This window comes from Pagrus major, chromosome 6, assembly GCF_040436345.1.
Source record: "Pagrus major chromosome 6, Pma_NU_1.0".
In the NCBI taxonomy this organism is placed as follows: domain Eukaryota; kingdom Metazoa; phylum Chordata; class Actinopteri; order Spariformes; family Sparidae; genus Pagrus; species Pagrus major.
In genome coordinates this window covers 13,517,551-13,539,397 of record NC_133220.1, presented here as the reverse complement: position 1 = coordinate 13,539,397, position 21,847 = coordinate 13,517,551, and positions in this window count along the sequence as shown.

The window sequence follows — 21,847 nt, the reverse complement described above, 5'->3', positions numbered from 1 at the left end:
CAACAACATTTCACAAAACACAACTTCTCACAAACCACAACATTTCAGGAAACACGACAACATTACACAAAACAAGACATTACACAAAACACAACATTACACAAAACACAACATGACACAAAACGACATTTCACAAAACACAACAACATTTCACAAAACACAACAACATTTCAGGAAATACAACAACATTTCACAAAACACAACAACATTTCACAAAACACAACAACATTTCAGGAAATACAACAACATTACACAAAACACAACAACATTTCAGAAAACACAGCATTTCACAAAACACAACATTACACAAAACAACATTTCACAAAACACAACAACATTTCACAAAACACAACAACATTTCAGGAAACACAACAACATTACACAAAACACAACATTACACAAAACACAACATTACACAAAACACAACATTTCAGAAAACAACATTTCACAAAACACAACATTACACAAAACACAGCATTACACAAAACAACATTTCACAAAACACAACAACATTTCACAAAACACAACAACATTTCAGGAAACACAACAACATTACACAAAATACAACATTACACAAAACACAACATTTCAGAAAACACAACATTTCATAAAACACAACATTACACAAATCACAACATTACACAAATCACAACATTACACAAAACAAAACAACATTACGCAAATCACAACAACATTTCAGATTTCGGTAATGTTGTTGTGTTTTGACCTTCAGGGCCACTGTATTTTAAGGCCTCTGTAAACTTTTACGTTTTTCTCAATAACATTAAATAATCAGCAACAACAGCGGTTCAACTTTGTGAGAAAGAACATCCTCAGGCACCGCTGAGTTTCACATTAATATAAAACAAGAATATTCTGCTCTTCTTCCATCAGATTTTACGGTTTTCTTTTCCAGACTTTCTCCAGAACAAACGAATCACACCTTTACCGCAGTTTTTGTTTTTCTGAGTTAATCCTGCATGTTTGGTTCTTTTTCCAACCTCATTCACTCGTTTCTGACAACAAATCAAAATCACTGAGCAAACCGAGCTGCACCTCCTCCTCTCCCAGACAGAGCAGCAGCAGCAGCAGCCAGCCTGCCAGACGCAGGCCCCTTTGGCCTACTGCAGATCTAAATTACTGTAATCAGTGGATGAAAAGCAATCAGCAGCCTTGTATGTGCTGCTGGCAGAACGCCTGACCCCCGGCTCTCTCCACCAATCAGACCGCTGCGTCCCATTCACAACTAATCACGACCTGCACTCAGAGCTCACCGCTTCCCTCACATTTGATGGAGGAAGCGCTCTTCTCCTTCCTTTTGTCTTTTTGTGCCGGGGCTGACCGGAGTCGACCGGATTGATGAGGGATGACGGTTCGAGATGAAGCTCTTTCCTGTGCTTACATGGTGGCAGCCATGGTTTCCCTCCTGGCACCAGCTGTGGAGGCTCGACCGCTGATGAGAGATTTTTTTTTTTGCACAAAAAGTAAAGTTTCACTATCAAATTTAGAGTCTAATCTCTGCTGATAATGATGTGTTCAAGTGAGCCAGTAAGGGGATGGAAAAAACACATGTAAGATTTAGAGGACTGTGATGAGGTCATCACTGATGGAAGTAATTTGTCTGAATGACTGAAGGGTTTGGTAAGTGTCCATGTCATTTACTGTGAGCTGGAGCGTTAGATACCACTGTAGTGTTTCCGTTGATGTGGGGCCTTTAAGTGCTGCGATGTACACGGTAGGTTTTAAGGACGTTTTTATGCACAACTTTATATTTTCTGTCTCATTCAACACAGCAAAAACAAACAGAGAGAAAGATCTCTCAGATTCAGGCTCCTTTAAAGTACCTTACCCCATCCCATAATATCCACAAGCTCCATCTAGGTACCATAATTCTACAAATCTGGGCGTGTTTCAAGACATATATTATTATTTTTATATCTCATATATGTACTTCAGTCGCCTGACAGTGAGCTGATGTAGGCCTGTCAGGTTCATTTATTAATAATCCATCATATTTCACCATGGGTATGTCACAGATATATTCTGACTGGCGCACAGAGGTAGGTGACGTCACCTTTGTCCAACCAAGCCCTGCCCACTTCAAACGAGAGAAAGGAGCAGAAAGAATAATAATAAAAACAAATCGAAACCAAATCTGTTCCAACTTTGGCAGAAAATTTTCCATCAATCATCGTCCATCATTCTGATTAGGAAAGTTTACTTCATGCTGTTTCTTGGTTCACCCTACATCTGAATTTGCTCATATCTGTAGGCTGTAGTCTGAGCATGATTTTGTAAAATCATTAATAGTTTGGAAGTCACTGTGTCTAACATGCAGCTTGCACAAGAGCACACACGCGCACTTCTTTTAGTAAAGAAGGAGACATCTGTGACATCTTTGCATATTTATATATTCTGTATGATTATTCAAAGTGTTTGTATTTTTCTGTCTTCAAACACGTCTGAACAGGATCTTTTTTTTTTTTTTTTTTTTAAAGCTGAATGAGTCAAATGTGTAAAACAGACCCTGACCAACTTTTGTGAATAACAGATGAGCAGAGGGGAAACGGGGTCTGGAGGGAGAGGAGAGAGCTTATCTGCCGTGAACGAGGATGCCCGCTGTCTTTGTCACATGACTCACCCTCCCTTCCCTCCCCTCTTATCTAGACTCTCCCTTTCTTACCCCCTTGCCTCCCCCCTCCTCGCTCTTTCCCACCCTCTCCTCGCCGCCAGGGGTGGATCCCAGCGTTTATCTCTACCATCCAGCCCCGGTGTCTCCTAGCAACCGAGCACGGATCATTTAACTGCCCCCCTGCATCCTCTGTTTTATCCACGCAGTTACATACAGCATGCCAACTGCCTTTATTCACATGTTTTCTGCTTGTATTTTCACCTCTCCAGCCCTGAATCTGGCCTCTGAGCCTGGTTGTTTGTGCAGCGTGGCACTTGTCTCTCTGGCTTGGAGCACTCAAACTGTATCAGTGCCGCACTTGAGGCCGACAGACAGGCAGGAGAGGCTGTTCTGTCAGGACGTGTCACCGCAGGATCCAGCAGGTGCACGAAACACACACTAACACACAATCAATGGGAGAAGACAGGACTTGGCCCTCGGTCTGAAAGGCCCTCGCAGAATCAATTAGCATTTAAATTAATGAAGCGCGTAATGAAGAGAGCGCTATCTCTCCAGCAGAAAGCCGACAGACAGGCGGTGAGCTGATTGTGAATCTGCATCAGGAAGACGCACTGTAAGGCACATCAAAGATATTTAAATAGACACTTCGTCCCCTTTTTCTTCTCTTTTCTTTTTTTTATAAAGGAAAAGAGACAAATTAAAAGCCTGGCTGCTTTAAATAAACCTACAATATGGATGTTGTGTTAATATAATCACATTACCATATAAAAAGTGCCATTAATAAAGCACATAATTAAAGATAAAATGATTGCATGAAAAAGGGCCGTCTTTATCTTTCAATATCCATCAGTGCAAATATGCTTAAAGGAGGCTGCTTCCGGTGCAGATAACCCGAACTGATTCACTCAGGCTGATGGGAATTTGAGCTCATTTCAACCATTCAGAATATACTGTAGTTCTCAGGCTAGAAGATATTATATTACTTTTTTTTTTCTTTTTGGAAAACTACACAAATAATATTGTGATGAGGAGATGAGGCAGAGCTTATGGAGCCCTGAAACTCACAATTAAAACAACAAATGATTTTAAGAAAAGAGGAAACAAAGAGAAGAAGACATCAATGATAAGGTTAGTTGGATAATCAATAGAGATATGGAATGAAATATAAAAAGCTTCGGGTCCAGGCTTCTTATTTCTTTTCCTTTAAGACCAAACTGTAGATAAAATAAATTAAGACTTTTAATTTAATATCAATAAAAAAAGAAAAGAAAATAGTACACAGCAGCTCACTTTCATCATAAAATTACACCAGCTGACGGTGGTAATGTGACTCATGCAGTGCACTGTGAACTGCTGCAGTTTCATTGTATTAGCATTAGCTAAAGCAATTTCACAGACAAGCTAATGCTAACACAGTTAGCGAAGATGGAAGTTAGCTGCAGTGAGTCAGCTGGCTGAAAAGGATGGTGCTCAGAGGAGAAAATGAAGAACAGGTAAATGTCTCGCTATTCAAGCTGACAAACTGTGTAGCTAGCCAAAGGAGGGGTGGTGAGGTTAACTTGAATTGAATTTGTCTTTCACACACGAGCGCACACAACCGATGCAGACTATCAAGTTAAAGTCTTTTTTAAAAGTGAATTATCAATTTGTGAAGGGTTTATTTTATAAGATCACTTAATTATTTATTTTTTTTACCTATACAAGAAATCATTTTGTTGGACCTATTTTAGACTCAATGCACAACACCCCCCCTCCCTTATGGCCCCCCTGTGAAACATGTCGGGGCCGCCCCTGTCCACCTCAGCCAAGTCAGAGCTTTGTGCTTTGTGATATTTTGACTTTTATTCCCCCCTGATTTTATGCATGAGGAAAATGTGAAATGTTGCCAGAGGAAAAATAAATGATTACATGTGTGGCAAAACCAAATATAGACTAAATAAACAAACTGATCAAATGGATCAACTGATAGTAGGTTAAAGGAAAAGTACACGTTTTTGATATTTCTTTTCGCCCTACATTATAATGACAACTCGTCTGATAACCTTTTACTGCCTTTTTTCAGCCTCAGGGTTGTAGCAGAAGAAATTGTGTTTACGGCTTTTGTGTTTGGGGCAGCTGATGATGTTCATGACACACACACGCACACACAAATACACACACACAAACACAACACTGGCAGCGCTTCTCCACTCACCTCGACAGACATGCCATCCCCTGGGTCACTGCCCGCACACACACACGCATACACGCACATAGAGACAAACGGTGACACCTTAGACTGACAGCATGTCTCACACTGAACACATCTGACTGTATGTATTCATACTTCACAGAAAAAGAAGAAAATGTGTGTTTGTGTGTGTCTGCATGCCTGCATACACATGCTGACAGCTGCTACTGAGCGGCACATAAACCTTATCGCTACACCACAGTGACAATAGAGAGCTTTTGGCCCAGAGCATCAAAAACCCCGCTGAGGGAGGGAGGAGGGCTTCCTCGACATGACTCATGACTCCCCCGCCGTGTGTCACTGTCATCAGAACTGCCACCAGCCCCCCCGACACCAACACACACATCAAACACACCCCCGTTTGATCCAAATACTGTACAGCATTATATAAGCTGACATTTGTTTTCATGTTTGCTGCTGCAATGTCTTCATCTGTCACCTCAAAAATGACCTTTGTGTCCTTCACATCTGGAGAGGAGAGGAGAGGAGAGGAGAGGAGAGGAGAGGAGAGGAGAGGAGAGGAGAGGAGAGGAGAGGAAGAACAAGGAGGAAGAAAAGGGGGAAATAAAGGTAGGAAATGATAGGACAGTGGGGAAGGAAGAAAAGAGATGAAGAAAGGAAGGAAGGTAAAGGAAGAGCGGAGAGGAAAGAAAGAAAGAAAGAAAGAAAGAAAGAAAGAAAGAAAGAAAGAAAGAAAGAAAGAAAGAAAGAAAGAAAGAATCAGGGGGAAGAAAACGAGGTAAAAAACAGTAGGTGAGGAGCAAAAAGGAAGTAAACGAAGAGTGAAAAGAAAACAAAGAAAGGATGATGTAGGAGACGAGGAAAGGAAAGGGAACAAATAAGGAAAGAAAAGATGCAGAGGGAGAGAGTAAGGTAAGGAAGGAGAGAATAGGAGAGGACGAATGCAAACAAAGGTGGGAAAGTAGGTAGAAAGAAGGCCAGATGAGGAAAGGATGAAGACGAAAAAGTAGAGTGGAGTCATAGAAGAAGAAGAAGAAGAAAAGGAAAAGCTGAACACGCCTCTCTGTCCTTCAGATGTCTGGCAGCTCCTTTGCACCAGAATCGTGAGCGTGCACACGCACATCCAACACCCAATGAAGGACCACAAACTCAGCACACGCCCACCGACACGCCACGTCACCACCGCATTGTCCCTTCTGCCGGTTTCTTTTACTTTACGGCATGCGTAGTGTAGAGAAACACCCACGATGCACCACTCCACCCTCCAGGGGGCTTTTCCTGACCACAGCACGAGGAAGGAGGAGAGAGGGAGAGAGAGATGAGGGGAGACAGTAGTAATGATGACAGTGGGACGCCGGAGGTTAGCAGACCAAACACAAGTGTGTGTGTGTGTGTGTGTGTGTGTTGTGTGTGTGTGTGTGTGTGTGTGTGTTGCAGTGAGGGTGGGGGACACCCCTGTGATCTCAGTGTGTCAGAGGATGATGATGCTGCTACTGTGTTGTGACAGAGAGACGGGACAGAGTGCTTCATTCAGCTGCAGACAGACTGTGACAGGGCCGACAGCAGACGTACAGAGATGGTTACACAAAACACACAACACACACTTGATTTATTTTCATAGTAAAATATGTTTTACTATTAAAGATTATCTAAAAAAAATAATAATATACAGGAGAATCCAGGGATTTGGAGCTTGACACATACTGAATATCTCTCAGGAGTCCTCCAACATAAATGAAATACACTACAACTACTACTACTACTGGTTCTACTATACTTCCACTATACTTCTACTACTATGACTATAAGTACTGCTACTTAATCAGTACACTTAAAAGGTGCCCCTTTAACCTCTCTCTGTCTGTAGTCAGTCTGCTGATTTTTCAGAATATGTGAGGGTTTTTCACATTTGCTGCAAAATCTATAAATTTGAATCTTACATGTAAACTTTAAAAAAACAGCAAGGAGAAAAAACATGAAGTGGCTCCAAACCAAGTAAAGTAGATCCAATATTTATTTGAAAAGACTTTATTTACACCCTCAGCGTGCGTTAGCTTTGTTGAAGTAGAAATATGCGCTCTAGTGCCGTTCTAGTTAGATATTTTTGACTAGAAATTGGACAAACACTTAGTGTACTTGGAGTTTTTGCAGTTCTGGACAAGCAGGTATCTTTTGGCTTTATTTGTTAAGTTTTTGACATAACTGTGTCCTAGATTTCTGTCTCCAGCTTCATACATTTGTGGAGAACAGATAAACAAATAAGATTACGTTTGTGAGGTTGGTGAGCTAAGCTTTTACCAAAATCTCGGTCTTATCGAGACTACAGCTTGAGCTCTTGTTGAGATGTATTGCATGACAATGCAGCAAGGTGTTCCCACTATTTTGTCCATCCTTTGTATAATGAGTCTTTTGTGAAGAGTGAGCTCTCGTCAGCAGCTGGTGGTGTAGTACCGTTTCCTGCTGCTAGTCTGCAGTGTTGCCTCAAGCCTCCTTCTCTCAAAGTCAATCATCCTCTCTCTCTCTTTCTGTCTGTCTACAGGCTTGAGACACCATCACACACACACACACACACACACACACACACACACACACACACACACACACACACACTGCTCTGCCTCCCAATTATTGTGACCATGGCAACTATCTAGGAATATGGCCTGTGAATACATTCACTATTACCAGGTCACCGCCTTGCAGCCTATCTGTCCCCCTATTGACACACACACACACACACACACACACACACACACACACACACACACACACACACACACACACACACACACACACACTGTCTCCCCACACCCAGACTCTTTCTAGCCGCTGTCGGCTCTAATCATCGGCCGCTGAGGAGGCACAAAGCTTTAAAAAAAAAGAGAGGAGAAAAATAACCATGGCAACAAATTTGAGGCAATTTCAGTAATAATATGAATTAGAGGCCAAGCTGAATTATGTTGGACGGGGAAGAAAAAGCTCTCAGCTCTGCTTCTGAAGTGACAGGAAGCAGAAAAAGCTGCAGCTCCTTGTGTTTGTGTTTACATTTACAGTTTAAAACCTTAAAAAGTGAGTTTTATTTCATTTAAGAGCCTCTGATGATCATGCTTTGCTGTGATGACACTGTTTCTATTTTAAGCCGGATGTCACATTATGCTGGCCAAAATAGGACACACACACACACACACACACACACACACACACACACACACAGTCACTCATACAGAATGAATGTCTGAGCATAAATGGCAGCTGGCAAAACAGGTTTAGCCAAGCATGAAAATCAACATGAATTCCCACTCGGCTGGAGCTCGATGCCCTGATGCGGCGCTGCCTGCGACCCGTGTCCACATCCCCAGACACCCCTTCACACAGCGGAGTGGAGAGCCATGCCACTCCACGAGGCGGACATAATGTGAGAGTGTTTGAGAACAGGACGGATCTCAGATGATCTAACGCAGCAGTACACTGGAGATAATGAGCAGATATACTTAAATCATCTCAGATGTCATATTTAAGCCTGAAATACCTTTTTCCCCACCTTTTTTTTCTTTGTCAGTGAGTATTTTTTGAATTTTAAATATGTTTTTCCTCTAAAACTGACAAATGTGTTATCATCAGTCATACATTTCATTTAGTTTACTCTACAGTGCTTTACTTTCTTTTTGGAAATGCTATTTTTAAACAATGTGTGATGAGATGCATGAAAAAACTGCAATTTTCCTTTCAGATACCATCTTAAAAAATATGTGCACATGTAACACTGGGGTGCATTTGACACGTTTCAAGAGTTTAACTTGTAAATGCAAAATACTCTTTTAAAGGTTTGTTTACTTTTTTAAAACTCTCCTGTTCTCTTTCATTAACTTTGCAAACATCATTAAATAAAGAAACAGTCCAAGTTCTGAAAAAAAAAAAGGAATTTGTCTCTTCAAACTCAAAGATAAACCTATTATCTCAGTTCTTATCTCTGTAATTGACACCTGATTTGAGTTTTAAAAATCCAAAGCTCAGGCCAAACTATTGGACATTTGTTTGTAAAATATCTTTAATCCAAACTGAACCACATCTGCTCAGTTTCTGTGACTCTGGAGAAAAAAGAAAAAATGATTTACACATTCAGGATTTCTTCTGCTCTTTTGTTAAGTGACGCAGAAATGTTGCAAACTAGACAAACTGATTCTCACAGGCAGCGATTCAGCCATCTGATGTTCACATTCAGCCAGCAGCAGAGAAAAGTCACAACAGTTGTGTCATCAGTTCACATCAGTAAGTCAAGTTGGTGTTTTCCTTCTGCCTGCAGATATGAGCAGCCACACTGTAATCTGTTGGACCAGGAGTAATAGATTACTTGTACTCTGATTTCCCGAAATAGATCAGAAACATTTTCCGAGGACAGCAATGATATATTGTAGAACTGAAAGCTACGTTTGGCAACTGAACTGATTGAAATGGTCAAAACTGTAATCAGTACAAATAACTAAAAGTGTTATGATGCTGCACATCACTGTGAGGTTAATGTAACTGCGTAAGTTTCCTTAAATTTGACATCAGTAGCTGTTTGATGGAGAACAAATCAAAAAGATACAGAACTCTTCCTGGTTGATGTTTGCAGAAAAGGACAGGAAGTCAGCACAGTTTACAGCCCTGATCAGTTGTGTTCCCCTTTGTTATCTGGGCCAAAGCAAAGTGTTTCTGTTCAACCTGCTCGTGTGCCATTTACACAGAGCCCTGCAAACCACTGCTCCCCTGCGCCATTTAAATCACGCTGTGAGCTGCGCTGCCCTGGGGTCAAAATTGTCCTTTTTGTAATTGCAAGAGCAAGCGGGTCTTTTTTAACAGCCCCTCGCTTCTCTCACCTTCCCTTAAACTGACTTTAAATACACAGCAGTTTAATTAATGTGTGTAAACAAACTGTTTTAGAAATAATTTTAAGACCATATAAATGTAAAAAGATTGAAACAAAGGGGGACACTTTTTGAGCCTGCCTGTGAATTCATCCTTACCATGATCATCTTCTCCTAAAAACAGCCTATAATTTACAGATGCTGCTCAGCAAATTCAAAATGGGACATTCAAATGGATCGGGGTCTTTTCACCCTTCAGAAAGCACCAGCTGTAGGAGACAGCATTGACAGAAAGTGGAGGAAAGAGGAAAAAAAGAGGAGAAGGAAAGAGAGAGTGAGGGGGGGTGCTATTAATCTCTCCCCTTCATTCACTATTCTACAATGAATTGCAGCTGTGGCTGCAGATAAAAACTGAGCTTTTTTTCTTTCTTTCTTCTCGGGTGATTATCTGCAGTCAGGTGCCTGGGTGGAGGTATGATCACAACAGAGCAGAGGGAGAGAGGACACAGCCCGGGAGGGAAAGGAGAGGAGGAGGATGAGGAGAGGGGGCAGGCAGGGGAAAAGGGAGGATGAAGTTGAAATAAGAGGACAATGGAAGATGGAGAGATGAAAGGGTGGTGGAGAGGAAAGAGGAGATATGAAGGAGACAATGAAAGTAAGGAGGCAAGTGTTAATGACTGCAGGTGATAGCCAGGGTATGTGAAAGAGAGAAATCAAACCACTGAGAGGAAGTAGAGGTCACCAGATTAATCATTATTTTCATTGTTGAGGATCCTGCCACTTGTTTTCTCAATAAATCGATCAATCATTTGATCTGTAACACTAAAAATGTCCATCACATTTTCCTAGAGCCAACAGTCCAAACGCCTAAGACCTTCAGTTTTATATAATGTAAGACAAATGTGGAAATTCTGATCAATCAAGTAAGCAATATTATCACATATTAAAGCATGTAATTAACATGTGTAAATCTCAATTTCTTATGTGGAAAATTTAATGCAAATCACTTTATTTGCATTATTTTCTTTCCACATGCTAAAATGGTATTTAACATGTGACATGTTCATGAGGGAAAGCAGCAAACTTTCACATCTGAGAAGCTAGAACAAGAGAATGTTTAACATTTTGGATTAAAATGGATCTAAGCTGTTAAACTATATATATTGAATCAATAATCTCTGATTGATTAAAGGAGCTGACTGTGCAGCTTAGGAGCTATTTCATCCTGTAAATAAAGGACACCGGGTGACATAGATGCAAGGCAACCATCATTCTTGCATACTGAAAATGTTAACTCCTGTTTCCAGGACAACTGAAATATTTGCTTGCTCTCAGCTCATCAACGACTCTACCTGCCACCATTTAAGCTGGTGCCTGATCGATTCTGCACATGCAACTCTTAACAGAGATGAGAGGGAAGCGAGGTGGCTCACTCCTTTAATACTTCCATCATCAGCTCTGGAAAAAAAAATATGCATTTAATTCTTTATTCCCACTTTTCCAGTGGGGCAAGTGAGTTGATAGATTTACTAGCTTGACCTTGCATTTTACTTGCCTCAAGTAATTGGACAATCCTTATTTTTTAGCCCTGCTTAACACAAAATACAGCTGAGAGTGACAGGAATATTACTAGTTTTGCAGGTATTTGGTCATAAAGGGGGTTATCAAAGTTATCACAATACGACAATAAGGGGACATGAATGTCTGAACACAAATTTAATGGTGATATATCCAATAGACCAATCATCTCACAACCCAGCATCACCGTCCCTTGGCCCTGCCCCTTTCATGACTAAAAACAAAGAGCTGTAGGAGGCATGAAACACACCCAGACTGGTGGCACAAACTAAAGCTACACCAGCGGGACACACCATTACACACAGGGTGGAGGGGGGAGGGAGGGAGTGAGGGAGGGAGGATACAGGAGAGCACAGAGGGCTGTGAGATTGAAATGCAATAAAGCAGCAGTGAGAAGTGGATTGTGTGATGAGAGAGGAGGTTCAGATACGGAGGTGTTTAATATTGTTTGCTGTTTATCTCAGCGAAACACAACCGCACAATAGAGATGTTATCTCGCCCTCTGTAGGGGGAGAAACATTTCAGATGGTGGTGGAGGCCTGATAAGCTACATTCAAGATTGAATTAGGGAGAGGTGTGATCTGATAGCTTGACTTCTGTTGCTGCAGATATGACCTGAGGAATATTTAGATGTTTATTACAGGAATTTAAAGGAATTCCTCAACATGGACGCAAAGTTAAAGGCCTATATATTATATTATATTACATTATATTATATTATATTATATTATATTATATTATATTATTAATTCCTTTAATAATTCATCTCCATTGTGTTTATTAAGGCCAGACTTTAGATATAGAGTATCTAACACACATTTTCTTCTGAGGATTGCATCTTCACAGACTCGCCTCTACATCATTATTGCCAGGTTCATCTTAATTGCTGTATTTGGAAGTAAAATAAGATGGTAGGTGATATTTTAAGTGTCTGTCAACAGCTGCATGCTAGCTAACGTTAGCCTCAAGGGCTAAAATGTTGACCTTGCTTGGCAGCACCGTCTTTGGATGTTGTGGTCCGGCTCAGAAAGTACTGATGTAATCATCAAGATTTTAACTCATAAATATCAATGATTAAGTTTGGCTGTCGACCTCATCCCACAGAGATGTCCTCCTTCTCTGTATCCCACAGAGATAAGCATCTAAAAAAAGACATCCAGTGGAGCCAGAATTAAAGTTTTACTGACGTCTTCTCAGCCTGATGTCCAAGTGACATTCTTACACTGTTCAAAAAGTTTTTACAATATCATTTTAAACATTACAGACTACGTAACATCTACGGCACTTTTTACAGCGGCTGAATTTTACTCCATGCTGCAAAAGCCACAGCGTGGATTCAAACCCCAGGCCTTAACCTCAGAAGTCTGCGGTCCTGAAAACGTCTGTGACTGAAGTGGAAAAGTTGTCTAAAATTACATTGTAAAAACTTTAATTTTGAACCCTGTAAGGATGTCACTTAGACATCAATAGTGAATGTTGAAAAGACGTCTAAAAACTAATTCCGGCTCTCCACTGGACGTCTTTTCATCACCGTGAAAGACGTTGAATTGATGTCTTTTGGAAATGCTTTTGCTCGGTGGGATACATGCTGCTAAGGGTGCTTGCTTGATGAAAATGTGTGGCAGTGCTGTAATATAAGTATGTAAATTTGTGTTAATGGACTAAAATGTGCAAACTGACTGGTACGGTGCTCTAGGTTCTGTCGAGTTCTGCCCTTCAGCACTCTCACGGTAATTACACCCAACACTGCTCCCACCAGCACCTGCACATTGACGGTGGGAATGTGGAGAAACAAAACACGAGGCTGTGGTCAGACAGCAGAGAGGCTGCTGACAGGACCTGATTTGTGTTTCTGTCAAAACCCCAAAGATAGAGGCGATGAAGAAAAATGAGCGTGGAAATGGAGACGTTCTGCTTTGCATATCACAGGTTGTGGTTATTTTGAGCCCATGATTCAAAGTAATCACAGTCGCCAACCTCTTTCTCCACATATCGGTCATTTGGTTGTTGAGGCGGGTGTGGCCGCAGTATAACGTGTTTACAACAAAAGGTGAATGCAGAATAAGGCAGACATAAGGCATTTGTATTGCACAATAAAGATAGTAAATCAAGAAGTATTCAGTGCATATCATTTAAGTTATTTAACATGTTATTATTATGAAAACTTGACCTCTAAGGTCAACTACCTGACTTCCTGTGTGTTTCCTGTCTGGCCGGTCGGTCTGCCCTCTGCAGCCGTGCATGTGTTCCTCAATGTTCTGCTTAAACAGTACAAGAGGGAGATCAGAAAGCAATCAGCGGTGAATTGTAGACACACAGGGAGAGCGCCTGAGGGCCGGTGTTGAGAGGGGTGAGAGAAGTTGGGTATATTGACAGGTTTGTATGAGATGTGTTACTGCGGTCGCCCTCGGGGGAAGCAGCTCTCTGTAGCACAACTCAGGCAGAAAACAACAGACGAGATTAGCTTCTGGTCCGTCAATGGAAGTGAACAGAAGATGTGTGTGGGACATTACTCTGGACTGTTTTGAGGACATATTAAAAGCCCTCAAAACATTTTTCTCCATAGAGTGGTGTAGCAGTGACGTATGTTTGTAGGCTAACCCATGAGATTTAATCTCTGCGGCAAACACAAGTTTATGACACTCGCACATTTTGTTCATCAAGATAATCCTCACAGATGAACACCACTTCTGGGATTTTTGAAGCATAAATTAAATCGCTAGAAGTAAAAAGCTAATGTCAGGCTATAAACAGACTAGATTGCGGTCACATGACTTAAACGTGACCACCACTAAGCGTCTTACTACACAATTACTATACACGTTTTCTATAAACTGATCAATCTGCTAGATGTTAAGTTAAAGTTAGAATAGTTTGTAACTAAAGTGGTGAGTAGATGAGTCTCTGTGTTTGGTTTGATGACGTTAAACATCCATGACAACCTCTGTAGTATAATTTAGCCACTTGTTAGCAACCGCCATTTTTAAGACACGTAAGTGCTTTATAATTTAATTGTGGGACATTTTTAATGATGTAATTTATGTCGTAGAACAAAATGTGTAAATATCTTAAGCATTGTGTTAACCACAGATCTTATTTCAGGCATTTAACTGAAGACCAATTCAAAAACCTCATGGGTTTTGAGACGAGGGAACCGGATGTGCAAAAATGCTAACTGCTTTCCAGGTTTTAGGACCACAAACTACACCACTCTATATATCAGCAAAAAAATATTTTGGAATATCTTTTCACATCTGTCAAAAGCCCAGCTTTAATCTCCTTGAGTTGTTGTTGAGTTGCATTTGTGCTTCTAAAAATTAATTTCTCTCACTTAACAAGTGTTTCTTACAGGAGCACGAACGGTTTCATTTCTTTTAACTCCACGCTGGATCAAAAGCTGAGATGAATCAAACGTAGCCTGGCGATAGAGGGAATCCCTTTTTCAAATTAGCATTGCTGCTTTGTTTATTCTAACGCATCCCTGTGTTTTTATTAGTATAACCCATCCATTTCCTCTCCCCATCCAGTCTGAATGATTCATTGAAATGCACATCTTGTTTGCAATTGACTACATTCACAACCTGCTGAAAGCTTTTTGTTCTGGCTCCTGTGATGTCGGCAGGGCCTTCAAACAGCTTTGATTTAATTGAGCCTCACAGCGCTCATGGAGAGTGCTCGCAGCTTAATAAAGGCAACCGCTGGCCATGTTGCATACAGGTTTATGAATAAAAACCATGTACGCTTTTGAAAATGGGTTTCTCCCCATCCCCCACCGTCAAACCGTGCAGCCACTCTGGGCTGTCATTAACTGCTATTGTCAGCATCACAATCAAGAGCTGGAGAAAGAAGAAAAAAAATACTCACAGCACTTATCATGAGCTCAGCCACAGGAGCCACATAAACACATACACAGGAACACACCGAAAATTGCACAACACACACCGGGAGAATGGATGTTACTATTGATTTCTGGGCTGATGTGCGAGACGTTGCACAAATACAGAAGCCTGACTACAAAAGGTGTTTTTCAGTATTTCAGGAGCTGTAATCGTTCTGCAACACCTGGCCAATGACTGGCTCTATATTTAGACAGCAGGTCAATGCAGCGTAGAACAGACTGATACACCGAATCACACCAATCTTCAGTTTAATCTGAGACACTCCTACCTGCAAGACTCCTTATAGACCTCACTCCCCTTAGAGGAATTAGATATAGGAGCTCAGCTGAATAATATGTGATGATGACAATGAAATAATGTCACTGAAAAGCTTGCGTTCTCAGTCAGTGTCACATGTTTCATCTCCTTTGAAATCCAGTTAGCTTTAATGGATGAATCTGGTGATGTTCTCATGATTAACAAACCCCATGAAAAGACCAAAACCAACGATGAACTCATCCAACAAGTAGGATCAATGTCTGTGCATTCAGACTCTGATACAGCTCGTTCTTCTGTGCCCTCCACCTCTGCTGTTGTCCAAGAATGATTTAAAATGCTGTGGTTTATTTTCAGACACACAATTGATACGTTCACAATAAAGTCGATGTCATGTGTCTTGTGTTCAAAGTACATAATGAGATTTTTACACTCAATTTTGATATCATCATTAATTTTACACAATATGTCATTTTCCAGAGGGGGGGGGTTGCAGTGCATACAGAAGTACATGTGCTGTAAAGCTCAACAGGCAGGTTGTCGTCCTCCCTGTGACTCTCCAGTGTGTGTGGAGTGCTGCAGGATGAAACACTGTGAAACCTCTCAGCCCTCTCAGTCAAAGTGTCACCGTGACTCAAACATGAGGAGGGGATCCCTGCGAGAGCTGACAACATGTCGCTGCTCTCATGACATCAAACTTTAATGAGAACAAAACTATTACACATCAGTGAACCAGCAGCAGCCACTGAGGTCTGCTCGTTTATTGACTGACTGGGACCACACACACACACACACACACACAACACACGTTTACAGCACAGTCACACATACATCAATACAAGCAATGGAAGGAGTCCTTACTGTAGTAGGAGATTATGTGTGATAGGTATTGATGATTTAAGTCCTGATCAATACAGCAGACATGTTCCTTTCTCTTTTCTTGCTCACTTGCATGTGCAACATGATATCTTGCAGGGTTAAAACAACTGAGAATAAAAGCGTTTAAAGTCATTAAAAGGCAATTTAAAACAATAATTAGCTCTTTTATTCCACAATTTATTCTAATCGCCCCAAGGCGAGTGTCAGATGTGTACCAGATACCCTCCATCATGTGCAGGAAGGGGGGAAAAAATGCACCAAACACGCATTTCCAGGTCCATGTTTGTTGATGACTGAGATTTTTTTCTTTTTCTTTTTTTATTATTTACTGACAGTGTGTGAAAAATCGATGGCATAGCTTTATGGCAGCCCCCCCGGCCGTGCGGGGCCCCTCAGGACCGGCTCGGTTTATTGTGCTCAAAAAAAGGCAATTACAATGTTAATGTGTCTCAGCAGGAGAGTGAACCCGAAAGGTTTGATGGAGAGAGCGGAGTCAGTGAGGGTTAACAGCCAAACGGCGTCTGGGGAGCTTTTTACATCAAACACACACAGAGGAAGAAAGTGTAACCCTAACCCTATAGGTACAGTTTAGATAGATGGATGGATGGATGGATGGATGGATGGATGGATGGATGGATGGATAGATGGATAGATAGATAGATAGATAGATAGATAGATAGATAGATAGATAGATAGATAGATAGATAGATAGATAGATAGATAGATAGATAGATAGATAGATAGATAGATTAGAGTAGAAGAATTTCTATTTGTCTCTGTTGTTCTCAGGCAGGCTCCTTCATGCAGGACTAATACAAACCCCTCTCCCTGGAAGTCTCTCGGGAGCCCATAATAAGCCATTAAACAGGCGCATTAGGAGTAATGAAAAGGCTCTTAGTGGTTTACCACCTGGATTTTCTCTCTCTGTGTGTGGAAGTGGGCGGTGGCAGGAGGAAAACAGAGGAGATGAACATGATGATATTGTGATGTTTGCATGAAGAACAGGTTATTTTTCAGTTATGGCTTCCACTCTAAACTGGACAACAACACTGCCTGTCTATCGTGGTCTTATCCTATGATTTTTCCAATTTTTCTTTTTTCTTTCATTCCTTTAATTTGTATTTATGTATTTATAGTTTCTTTATTTTGCTTTCTGATGAAGCACTTTGTAAAATCTGTTTTTAAAGGTTTTATATAGACAGTATGAAAATGTTGTCATAAAAAAAATGGATTCTTATCATCTGGAGTAATGGCTCACTTTGGATACCACCCTTCTAGATTATCTAATTAGTTTACTGTATCATAGCATCTAAACTTGATAGTCAATTTTTTTTGTAGAGGTATGTTTGTTTGACATTTTTTTAAGTGCTCGTGTGTGACTGGCTGATGTTTTGTTGTGTGTCTTGATCTCAGTGAGACTAGACTAGAGCCTGGCCGATACTCGATTTGTGAGGCCTACATTTGGCTGATATCGATATATATCAGCCAATATATGCACATTTTTTGCAGTGATTCCTCAGATGTAGTTACCAAACACTTATAAATGGTATCATTACACTGAAACAGTCAACTGTACAGGGAATTGAATCATTATAAATCACCCAAGCTTCATTTTCTGCATTATAATCACTTAAAATGTGTAAATATCAGCACATATTGGACAACTTATACCAATAGATGTGTGATAGTCTAATATCGGCTAATAATATTGGCCAGCCGATATATCGTTCAGGCTCTACAGACAGTTTATAAGGAATCATCCCATAGGAAATAATGAAAGCATGAGGATGACGTTCAAAATAAACTGAATTCAGTTCAATATCCCAACCTTCCTACGCCTTTGTCCCTGTGTACTTCCTCTAAAATGTGTCATGACTTTACAAATTCAAGTCTGTTTTTGTAGATATTGAAATGAATGCCTCAGATCACTGTGACAACACCTGAAAATAAATCTCCAGGAGGAGTGAGCAACACTGAAGAAGGCCATGAAATGTGACTAAAAGCCTCCCAAACACATAGTAAGTGTTGAGATTCTGCAAACACAATAGGCTATAAATTAATTTTGGGGGGGGGATTTTCCCTTTAAAGAAGCTGAACAGAGACAAACGCTGTCCGTGGTGCTGAAATCTGCTCTCCCATCACGACACAGGCTTCTGAAATGTTTTCCTCTCTCCCTCTCTGTGTGCTCTCCAAACGATTTGCACGAGCGCAGACAACACCTAATCTAGTCGATAACGCAGACAGCCTGCTATACCTGTGATTGTGATGCAAATGTTAATGGACTCTGAGGTCCTCTGATTAGCCTGATGTGGGCTAATTTCCCTCCTCTGCGGTCCCCCGCGGGGGGGGGGGAGCGCAGAGAGCCTTTTCACCGTCCCTTATTAACTGAGAAGTGTCGGGGTGGTGTTTTTCTGGCTGGCTGGGCTGGTGGAAGGACGCAGCAGCCGGGCAGTCATGGGTTAAATGACAGGTAATGTAGCAGAGGATGGATGCTTCTGTTTCCACAATCTTTTTTAGTCTATGTGTTTTGCACCTTCTCTCCCTCAATCTGGGTCGTGCGTCAAGCGATTCATGTCTCACACTCCTCCCTTTCTTTCCCTCTCACACACACACACGCCTCGTCATTACCTTGTCTGGCTGAAAACGTTTAATGGAAGAGGTAATGATAGCCTACAATGAAAGTCATTGTAGACCTACATAATTGCAGGCAACGGCGCCATGGAAACATAAAGCCCAGTTGGCACAGTTAAGCCTGAATTAAAGGCGCATTGCAGCATTTCAAAACCATCAAATGGCCTACAGGGTGATCAGGTGTGGAGATATGTGCGTTTTTCCATGTGATGCGTAATCGCAAAAAAAAAAAAGCAGGCTGGAGCACCAGTTTTTGCCAGTTCTTTGTCGTCAGAATGCTCTTTTTCCTCTCATAATCGTGGATTAGGCTTTTATTTTTGTGATTCGAGGAAAATATGGGGGGTTGGTGGAGGGTGGAGGAGGATGGAGGAAGAGGAGGAGGAGGAGGGGGGGGTACATGAAGGCGGAGAACCTTGTGCCAGCTCACCCATGTGTGTAATGTGAAAAAGGAGAGCCGGGGGTGAAATAGTGAGGAGAGGAGGGAGAGAAGAGGAGGAGGAGGAGGAGGAGGGAAAATGTGCGTCCGAGGGGGGTGGGTACACTAGAGGAGATGAATTTGAGGACACGGTGAGATCATAGTGCCATTTTTTAATTTTTATTTTTGTTTTCTATAACCCTAAAAACAAAACAAAAAAAGGGATATCGAACAAGATAAAGAGCTTTGATTGTTCATATCTGAACCGACAGAGACGGTGATCCTCCTGGGAGGTGGCACCCTGACCCCCTGATGACTCTCATGATGGGTGATAAAGGGAGAAAATCACTTTCCTCCTCCTTGCTGATAACCATGGAGCTCGTGCTGATGAGCGCAAACCTGCTGAATTCATTTACAAAAAAGGCGCAGGGATGATTTGATAGCATGTGAGGAAGATCTGATCCACATCCATCTTTTTGTCACATTAAAGGGGCTCTGTTGAACTTCTGTGTTGTGCTAGAAACAGGTCTGAATTTTATATTAGCTGGCTGCATTTCTAAACTATTGTTAGCTCTCTGTTTGGAGCAGAGAGAGGATCTGGATATAAAGTCACATCCTCCTGACTGGTGTGGAAAATCCAACCTGAATCCCTCACAAAGAAATCCACAGCAGCTTTAAACAACAAGGATCACTTCAGGAATCACAATAGGAAAGTGATCAATACATGTTAATTGTTATAAAATGTTACACAAAGCTGCTTTTATATGTACAAATTGGCATTTTTAAGGTGTAGCAGAGGCCCCTAAAACATGGATGCCCTCATAATCCTACTGTAAACTCAAGCTCACATGTTTTCCATCATTAGCAGCTTTATTATTATTGTTGAACTTGTTATTATCAGTACAGCAGGTCGTGGGGAGGTGTGCGGTGGCTGTGACCTGCTGGCTGCTGGTGTCAGAGCTGCTCTTTTCATCTTGCAGCGCACTCCATCAGACAGATCAGAGGAGGGCTGCAGCCCGCTGATAACAGCCTCGGTCATTAACTCTTTCATTCAGGGGCTGCAGACATTTTCTCCTTCCCACAACTGAAAATGTAAAGAAAACACACAGGCACACACAGAGGAGGAATGAATGAAGGAGTGAGGGATTTATTATTTGCGTCGATGGAAATCAGGGCCTGGTGCAGCTCGGCCTGCAGGGCTGAGTCTGACAGTGAAATGATGGCTTCAATTGAAATTGTTTTTTTTTTAAACGAACAATAAAGCGAATTATTCTTAAATCGCGTTTTATTTTGCGTATTTGCCTTTAAATCTTCATTCTTCTCCCTTTCAGAGTCACTGATTTCTAAACCAGGCCTAATATTTCACATTGACAGCGCACATCAGTGTTTATCCTCCTTTGAATCTCTGTCACAAATCCACAATAGGCCTCTCGTGCTGGTTCAAGTGGTCACATGATGATCACCAGGTTACAGCCCTATTCAAAGAAAAACCGGTTAATGGGCCACGTTGTTATTATTCTTTTTTTTTTCTCTCTATGCGCGCAAAGCAAACAGCCTGGATGTCTGCCTGCAGAAGCAGATAGTGTTACAGTTTACTGTCTGTTAGTCGAGGCTTTGTATCATGGCGGTGAACTCTTGACGCTGCAGCCTGAGGAAACACTGAACATGGTGGACACAGAGCACAAGTGACAAGGCAGTGTCAACAAACTGTTTGGGCCTCGGTTAGTAAACCACTCAGGCTGCATTCAGGGACACGAAAATAAAGCTTCTTCGGAATAAAAATGAGTGAAATTAAATAAGTAAAAGCGTTTCTACTCGGATGTGAGTTTATTCTTCTGCTAACTGTGTATTTAGGGTATAACTGATTGGAGAAAAAAAACGCAGAAGTAAAAAATAAAAGCTCACACCTTCTGGATCAAATCAGGATCGCCTGATTTAACGCCAACATGTCTTGTTGAGCTGGCCTGAAAAGATTTTAAACTAAGAGCGTGTACATTTTTCTCAACGGGCACCATAGCCATGCAGGGCTCAAGACTGTCACATCATCTCCACAGACACAAGCAAAGTCGCTGAATGAGCGGATGGATGAATGAATGAGCGCGTCCTGAATGAAGACTTTCAGCCGGCGGACGAGAAATAGATCAAACTTTACGCTACTAATAATGAAAATAAATACGAGCGATCTCAAGTTCAATATCTTACCATCATTTAGCAAAGACAAAACGCAAGAAAAAAAAATGTTTTGTTTTTTTTGTTGCCCTAATCAACAAGCGCAACACCGTTTTTAAACCCCGATCCGCGAATCCAAGAAACAACTTGGGTTACTATTTTGTTGCTCCGAGTCCTCCTCTCGTTAAAAAACAAATGAAATGCCTTTAAAAAAAATTAAAGAATAAAAATAAAAATCCTAGTTTTGTGTGTTATATAATCTGGTCCACAGTTTGGGTTTCCGTCAAATTCCAGCCTCCTTTTATACGCGTAAAGTTATGCAAGATTTGAGGCCCCCGGAATGTCATTGGATGT